A 9,274-nucleotide genomic window follows, 5' to 3' on the forward strand; every position below is an offset into this window, starting at 1 on the left:
CCAAGTTCATCTAATTTAATGTCGTCATAAGAGATGGTTTTGTGAAAGCCTGACCTATAAAATGTTTATGAAGAGAACAATCCTGCACTCAGACCCAAAATGAATTTCAGAGAGAACATTGAAGTGAACTAACTTGATGATTGAATAACAGTCTATGAATTCACAGCACACATATTGCATAGCACAGTGTAGTGAAGTGGGTGACCTGGATACCGCTGTCATGTGAGGAGATGTGCTAACTGCCGCCCCCCCCCCCCCCCCCTTCTCTACTCTCTGTATCTCTTTCTTCTTTCTTCTTGCACTTTCCTTGCTATTTTTGGCTTTCTCTGTCTTCCACAAATTTACAGTACATGCAGTATCTGATCAGTATCAATCTGACATTTTACTCTACTGGCACCGAGGACATGACTGGCAGGGTCGCAAAGCATATCCAGTGAGGAATGTGTTTATGTATAAAATGATAAAACAATATAAGATTAACTTAGGTGCAATGCTGGAATAAAGGCCTGAGAATGCTTTAACTGAAGCGCTTGTCGGATCATTGAACAGCGTCTGAAAACCGTCCCTCCACAACTTTCTGACATCAGAATCTGGGGCTGCTGCTCAAACCATTTTTGAAACTTTCCAAAACCAATAATCTGACAATCACGCCCACTTTATGCAGTAATTTAATCAGGTGTGTGTGAAGGTGTTAACTTCTCCCTCAAGCTCTCGGTCTTCATTGCTCACATTACTTTGCCAAGTTTTTGTGTGAATATCCAAATGCAACTTCATGGATGTCCTCTGGGAGAGACAGTGTCTGTTATCCCTATTTTTACAACTCACCGTGTCTCATCCATCTCTGTGACAGCAGGCTTTTGGCCTGTCATGAGGAACAGTTGTAGCCATGTATGTCTTTAGACATGTTCAGGCAACACCTTACGAATTAGTCTGAAGCATACTGAAACCTTTAGCATGATTAATGGAGCTGTTTCTGTTATATTACCTGGCTTGTAAACTATGTTGACACACAGGTGTTGTCTGATCCAGTGGTCTGTACGGTGGTCCCCAAAGGACAAAACACATGCAAAAGTAAAAGAAACATGAAGGAAATGAACTCCAAATTCAAAAATGGTGCAAATTGTAAAACACATTAAAAGGTGAAAACATAAACATTCATAAAAGTGCGGTTTGAATCCAAAAAAAATGCTACAAATACTAAAACCAGGGATGTGATTTTTCTGGATTAATCTGGAATTCCGGATTTCCTGACCTGAAAATATGACCCATGTGAATCATGCATATCCGTAAAAAAAATAGCCAGTAAATTGTCGGTGGCAGGATGTTTCGCTAGCCTGCAAAACACTCACATTGGAGCAGTGTCAGCCGTTACCAGTGCAAGTTTTTAGCTGTTTTTCAGCAGTAAATAAGCAGCTGTGTGTATCTGACTGTAAATGGAGGAGCGGTTCAATAGATTTGTGGAATTTGTTGGTTGCAGCGGTGGCTGTTAGCAGTTAGCTCTGCTCGTTACCCGCTGAACTGCAGCAGCAACATGCAGGCAGAGCGAGCAGCTGCCAGACTTCACATCTGTTTATCCCTTGCAGGTCTCAGATCCGGACTGTCAGGAGAAGGTTTATGGTTTGTTTGCGGTTTGACAGGCGCGTACGAGGCTCGGTTATCTGTGAGTGTAGCTGTGCTGTAAGTAAACAGTCTGAACTCGGTGGAGTTTTCGCTGATGGAGCGGAAAGTCTAGTTTTTATGCATTTTGTGGTCCCGGAGTTATCACCGACACTGTGAGAGGACATGAGTTTAAACGTTGGAGTTTTAGAAAGAATTCAAGCTGAAATGAAGTTATTTTTTTCCTTGTCAACAGTGAGATCGATAAGTCAGAGTTTACAGTGAACCTGGGTACAAATAGTTTGTCTAGTTGACTCAAATTGGTTATTTATGGTCTCAAACTTGAGATTTTGAGCTTTTTTTTAAATGATGATCAGTAAGAGTGTGCTCGTAAATCATCATAAACCTGTCAAAAACTCTGCTGGAGAAATGCAGGTTTGTAAACATGTAGAAATTATTTGTAGTTGTAGAAAAAAAATGACGTCTAAATAAAATTTTGTGCACAAATTATATCAACAAGGAGGTTTCCCAAATATTCTGAGTGCTTTTTAGAATATATGAGTTAGGGCAGAAACAAATAGCTGAGTAATTGATTATCTTATTGTTATTAAGCTAATCAATTAGTTATTTTCCAATCAAAAATGGTCAAAAAAAAACAAGACATTCAAACACTTTGGACTCTTAGAAAAGTGAGATGGACAATTTTAGCTGATTTCTGTCACCATACAGACAGAACAACTCATAATTTACTCGAGAATATAATCCTAATCTGATTAGAGCTGCAACAAAAGATTATCATCATTGATCAATCTGACAATCATTTGGTCTGTAAAATGGCAGAAAACTATCCAAGGTGACTTTTTGACTGATAGAAAAACCAAAATGTATAATTTATGGTGATTTAACACAACAGAAAAGCAACAAATTATCAAATTTGAGAACCTGAATCCATCAATATATATAGACAAGGCCGAAATTATTGGTACCCTTGCATTTTATTAAAATAATGCACCATTCGCAGTGAACAGTGTTGAAATTAAAAGATATTTTATTACCAATGCATGTCTATGTTTGGTTTGCAGCAAACAAAAAAGTTGTGAAAATAACTGAATCCATGCTTTTTCTACAAAGACGTTCAAAAATAGCCTGAACAAAATTATTGGTACTCTTCAGAAGTTGACAGAAGTAATTGATTTGTAGTGATACTTTAAGCAGACTATCGTGTTTTAATTAGAATCACAAGTGTTTTCAATCTTACAATTGCTCATGCAGCCAGTTTAAAAGGAGAAAATTGCTCACTCTGCTGTTTTGTGCCACTTTGTTCATCACATTGAACATGGAAAACAGAGGGAAAACCAGAGAGTGGTCTGAAGACATTAGAGAAAAGGTAACAGCCAAGCATGGTCAACATAAAGGTTACAAGACCATCTCTAAAGAGCTTGATGTTCCTGTGACCACTCTTGTCAATATTATCAAGAACTTTAAGGCTCGTGGAACTGTAGCCAACATCTCTGGACGTGGTCGCAAGAGGGAAATGGGCCCGAGATTGAGCAGAGGGATTGTTCAAATGGTCGAGAAATAACAAAGAAAACTTCAACACAGACCCAAGCTGATCTTCAAGTTCAAGGTACAATAGTTTCAAGTCGCACCATCCGTCGCTGTCTGGATGGGAATGGTAGAGGACCCAGGAAGACCCCACTAAGAGGGACACACAAAAAAGCCAGACTGCTTTGGACAGATGAAACTAAATTAGAGCTTTTTGTTAAATCACACCAACCCTATGTTTACAGAAGAAAAAATGAAGCCTTCAAAGAAAAGAACATCATGCCTACCATGAAATATGGAGGAGGCCCAGTGATGTTTTGCTGCCTCAGGCACTGGGAGCCTTGAATCACAAGACTATCAAGGCATTTTTGAGCTGAACATACAGCCTAGTGTCAGAAAGCTGTGTCTTAGTCGCAGGTCATGGGTCTTCCAGCAGGATAATGACCCCGAACATACATCAAAAAGCACCCAAGAGTGGATGAGAAGAAAACATTGGACCGTTCTGAAGTGGCCTGCTATGAGTCCTGGTCTGAATCCCACTGAACATCTGTGGAAAGAGCTGAAACTTGCAGTTGGGAGACGGCGCCCATCAAACCTGAGAGAAGTGAAGCAGTTTGCTCAAGAAGAGTGGGCCGGACTACCAGTGGAGAAGTGCAGAAACCTTATTCAGAGTTACAGAAAGCGCTTGACTGCAGTTGCTGCCTCCAAAGGCTGTGCTACAAAATATAAAGTTATGGGTACCAATATTTTTGGTATGGTTTTATTGTATTAAATAATATGTTAAGTTGTAAATCAAAAGCAAAGTTTCAGTTGTATTCAATGTAAAATAAAGAATGATTGATACCATATTATACTTCTGTCAGTTTCAACTTAATACAGAGAAAATTTGTTTTTTTTATTTAAAAAAAAGGTGCAATATTTTCAGCCACGTCTGTACTTAATAAATGACTTATACAGTTAAGCCTGTGGGGTTAGGGTCACCCTAACCCCTGTGTGTATGGGGGGGAGGGTGGGGGGGCTGCCACGTCGTGCTCTGCACTCTATATTGTCCTACTTTTTTGTCCTTTGCCAATCACATGCATGTAAAAGATACAAAAGTTAAAGCAATAAAGGGCATATATCATGCTTTTTGTGATTTTCTGTCATTTTTATACTGTTATGATGTCGGATGTTTATGTTAAACATGGTCAAATTTCCAAAACTTGAAGTGAACGTATGTAGAAATTATATTTTCTCGATGGGAAGTATTTTTGAAGACAACAATTTAAAGTAACTTAAAAAAGGTAAATTCTCGGACTCTGACATTTTTAGCAATATCTTGCAGATGCTAAGCTTTCATAAAATTTCAACATACAAAGTCATGAATGCAACATCTATGGAAGCTCGTTTCAGCCGGGAAAGGAAAAAACAGATGAAAAAAACGACTGATGAAATATAAATACATATGATAGGTGAAAATTATGAGATACTAAGTCAAAGTTTTAACTTTTGAAGTCAAGATTATGAGATACACAGTCATAAATTTGCATCATAAACGAAGACACAATATTGTGATAAATCATGATTTTGACCAGCTAACTATCTCTGAACTTTGAATCATATTTTATGAGTAATTTTATTCATCTTTGTACAACGTCTCATCTATTTTTCTGCTACTGTTGTAAAATTGGCTTCATACACATCAGTTGGTTGTTCAAGTGGACTATCTTCTGTAAATACAACCCCACTTGAACGCACCATGTAATCAGATTGCATTACATTCATAAAAGTGTTCATTCATAGAGTTTGTCAGACTAACTGTTGTATCCCAAACCAAACATCCGATATCAAACAGTTCAGGATAGACATGAGAATTGATAAAACCTTTTGATCTGAGCTGATAGTTTTGTGGCCTGTGACTGACACTGTAATCCAGCATCTTTCAGTCAGTCAGCAGTCAGGAGTTTCTAGTGACATTTTGGAGTCAAAGGAAATTAGATCCACTGTTTAGTGTCAGTCGTCCTCAGGGTGTTTCAGTGGAGCAGGTCACTAATACACCTGATCACATGACCAAAACACTGTTCACCTGGTGGAGTGGAAAAACTAACCTGCACCAGGGTGGGGTGGGGGGTGAAAGATTGTCTTCAGGTCCATCACATGACAACGGTATCCAGGTCATTTAGCTCATTACACTGAGGTGTAAATGTGTATGTTTGTGTGCTGTTATTGTATAAAGTTTCAGACATTGAAAATGAGGACATCTTGTCCACTCCTCACATCTTCAAAGAGTTGTTTGAGGGTTAAGACTTTTAGTTAGGTTTAGACATGTAGATGTGATGGTTAAGGTTAAAGTCCAACTGAAATTAAATACTTTTTTGTCTGCTACAGTATATCTGCGCTATAAATCACATGTCCTGTGTTCTCATTTGAGAAAAAATCTGAAACCAGAAGTTTGGTGTTTTGTTTCATGATGGCGCTCCTGATTTTGCATCAATAGTCAGAATACTGTTAGTTCTCAACCGACTTAGATGGATTTCTTCTTTCCATAAAGCTGGAATGTCATCATGCTATCAAAGGCAGACGGTCACACTGAGCCTGATAGCATCCTGCTACACAATACAAGAGCCTCAGAGTGTGAACAACAACCTACATTAGCTTTCCTGCTACAAACATGAACACACATCTTGCACCATAGCTTGTTTAAAAAGCAACAAACAGTCACCAGGGAAAGGTGCACTGCTAACATCATTTAGCAGGCTGGATATCTAATTAGCTGCTTAACTTATGAATAACTGTAAATTATATATAACTATATTCTCAGCCCATTACTCCCCCTTGCAGCAGCATTTCCAGTGTAGCAATGAGCTTCGCAGCATTATTTGTTTTGCATGCTTTCCCTTTCCTTTGCATGTGTTTTGGTATTTGTTGCATTTCTGGATTTGGAGCGTGTTTCCCTTAATGTTTGTGCTTTCACTCTTGTCTGTGCTTTGTCCTTAGGGGCCACCATAGGTTAGATAAAAGGGGGTATTTATGATATTTCTGCAAAAAATACCTTTTTTCTTCCTTTTAATGATAAAAACCTGATCACAATACATTTAAAAATCATATTATTTTTGATTGCAAAAAGGGATGACTAGATGTGATTTCAGCTGTATTTTAAGGGTTCAGTATGCTTGAAATGACCTAGATTGTACAATGTGTCTAAAGGTTTTGTTTTGAATGTTTCAGAGTCTCTCCTCCTAATGCATTACTGGTGATACACGTGATTGTAGACATGCAAAGTTACAGAAACAATTGCAGGAAAAATGAAAAAAAGAGATTGAGAGAAAAGTCCAAACCACACCACGTCACACAAATTACTTTCACACCACAACACATCTGGCCAATAAAGCCTTTTCATGGCAGACATTTCGACTTGTCAAAGCAGGATAAGCACCACTGTAATGACGGTTCATTCCATTACATGTGCCAGTAAGCCATGTCAGGGAGTGGCTCACTTAAATACAATGCAGCCATCATTAATGTTATTAATTCCACCTATGTTTTTCCTGCTTTGACAAGTCAAAATGTCTAACGTGTAAAGGGTCTATTACTTTGTAAATTGGCGTGATTATCAGCTCTGTTTTGGAGAATGATCAGACGTAAATCCCAATACACTTCTGACGTTGGAAAGTTGGTTTCAGACACGGTTTGTCAAGCAGCTCAAAAGTTTAAATCACAGACTGACTGGCAACAAGCTGCACGTACTCTGTCATTGTCCACCCTGTCACCAAGCCTTCCATGACAGGGTGGACATGTGCATAATGCTTGCCACATTGTGATAATGTTACACATATTACAACAGTTATTACACACATATTACAACAGTAGATGCTATACATAGTAGGAGTGGGTGGTGTGGACTTTTTTGGCGATATCGGTATCAGCAGGCCTTTTGATGATGATGATGATCATTTGACGATATTTTACAAACTTTTTCTATGTAATTAAAACAACAGACTGTGATCAAAACAAAGTCCATATAACATATTGCATTGCCTGTTACCTGCCTAGGATAATTATGCGTCTGTATGTAGTATGAATACTATTTGTCTATCCTGTTTGTTCAGTGTTGTATGTCATTACCAAGAGACTGCAAATCTAAATGAACTATAGCTCTCGCTCTGGTATGAATGACATTTATCTTGAATTTTGTACATGGTCCCTCACGAGTAAATCTTATAGAGGGCAAAGAATAGATATTTAACCCAGATACATATGTATCTGTGCACCAGCAGTGACATTCACAATGGCTCAGTGTCATTATATGGATGTTACATTATGTGTCGTGTTGGTGTGTTCCAGCCTCGTCGGCGAGCTAAAGTTTTTGTGCCACTTAATCCTTTCCTGCCCAGACTGTTTATTCATTGTGAGCTACAGTATAAAGAGCTTAATAAAATGTTTGTTTTCCAGATCACCAACAATCACAATCAGACGTACTGTAGTTGAGAATGTGGAGCTCATGAGATCAGTCCGTCATTGTGCTAAGTAAAGACTCAACACCTGCTGCAGCGGATTTACCAGGACAGAGAGACACTAGAGAGAGATAAGATACATGCACTACGTGGCCAAAAGTATATGGACATCTGAGCACACTGAATACTGAAGGATCCATTACATATTTCATATTGATGATTTTATATTTTATATATGAGTACGGAGCCAGTAAATGCAAAACAAAATGTCTCAAGCTCTCCTTCGTCCCTACCTCCATCAGACTGCTGAACAAAGAACCTGTGTGATTCCCAGTATATCAGTTACACAGTTGTTTATTTTAACAGACTAGAAGGTATACCTAGTTCAATATGGTTTCATGTGCAATACTGACTGATGGCGAGCAGCACCTGAAAACCTCAAAACTTGAGCCCCTTCAACCTTTGAGCACTTTGTTGCACTACTTTCTTGTTGTTTACGGTATTTCTTATGCACTTGTCCACTTCCAATTGTTTCTTAAGAATTATTATAAAAATAGAAATAAAAAAACTTCTGTCTAGCGCTTTTTCTCATTGCACTTGTACCTGGTCAGCTACTTGAGAATTTGCTCTTTCTGAGTCGCTGTCCTCAAACACTTGATCGTCTTGCCTCACTTGTAAGTTGTTTTGGATAAAAGCGTCTGCCAAATTATATAAATCGTAAGTGCAACACTCTTGAACTGTTAATTGGATATCAAATTTATGAACATTGCCTATTTTGCACATCTGGTTTTCACCTTTTTTATTGTTTTTAACTCTTCTAAACATGCTCTGCTACTGTACTGAACACAAATCATTGTGTTTTATCATTTTAGGAACAGTGTATACTCTGTGTACTGGGGTTACAGTAGTGTATTGTGTCTGTCTGGTGTCTCTATGTAAGAAGGTTCCTGTTTATTGACAAAGCTCACCTGGACATGTCAAACTTATCAAACACTTAATGCATTCGTTTACAGGTTCTGTGAGTGAATACTGAGCTTGTGAAGTCAGCTTTCAGATGTGCTGCTCCACTCTCATGCAATAACTTACACCAGATCCCAAAGCTCAATAATCTGGTGTCCCTGAGTACTTCCAGAGAACTCATTAAGGGCATAATTAATATTAGTTGTATATGCTTTAGCTGTGCTGCTCTTGAATAATACATTGATGTTTCCGTTAATAATTTGATGTATTTGATGTTTTTTTCTCTTTCTTGTTCATTTGTAATGTCTGTTTTTATGATGTAAACTCGTACTAGCGCCTGTACCTCAATGTGCTCTTTCTGAGCATAAGTAAAGGTATGAATATATTGTATGTACGGTACCCTGGTTTTTTTCTATATGCAGCTGTATTTAACGCTTGAGCCCAAGACAAACTTCCCCTTGGTGACAATAAAGTATATCTTACACAAATTTCATACCATGAGCATTAATCTGCTGCTATAACAGCCTCCACTCTTGTAGTTTCAGGCTTTCCACCAGGTTTTGGAACCGGCCTGCAGGGATTTGCGCCCATTTAGCCACAAGAGCTTTAGTGAGGTCCAACACTGATGTTGGGCGATAAGGCCTGGCTTGCACTCCTGGTTCCACCCAAAGGTGTTAGATGGGATTGAGGTCAGAGCTCTGCACAGGCTAGTTAAGTTCTTTCACACCAAAATGGAAAAT

Source organism: Thunnus thynnus, chromosome 4 (assembly GCF_963924715.1).
Source record: "Thunnus thynnus chromosome 4, fThuThy2.1, whole genome shotgun sequence".
NCBI classification, from domain to species: domain Eukaryota; kingdom Metazoa; phylum Chordata; class Actinopteri; order Scombriformes; family Scombridae; genus Thunnus; species Thunnus thynnus.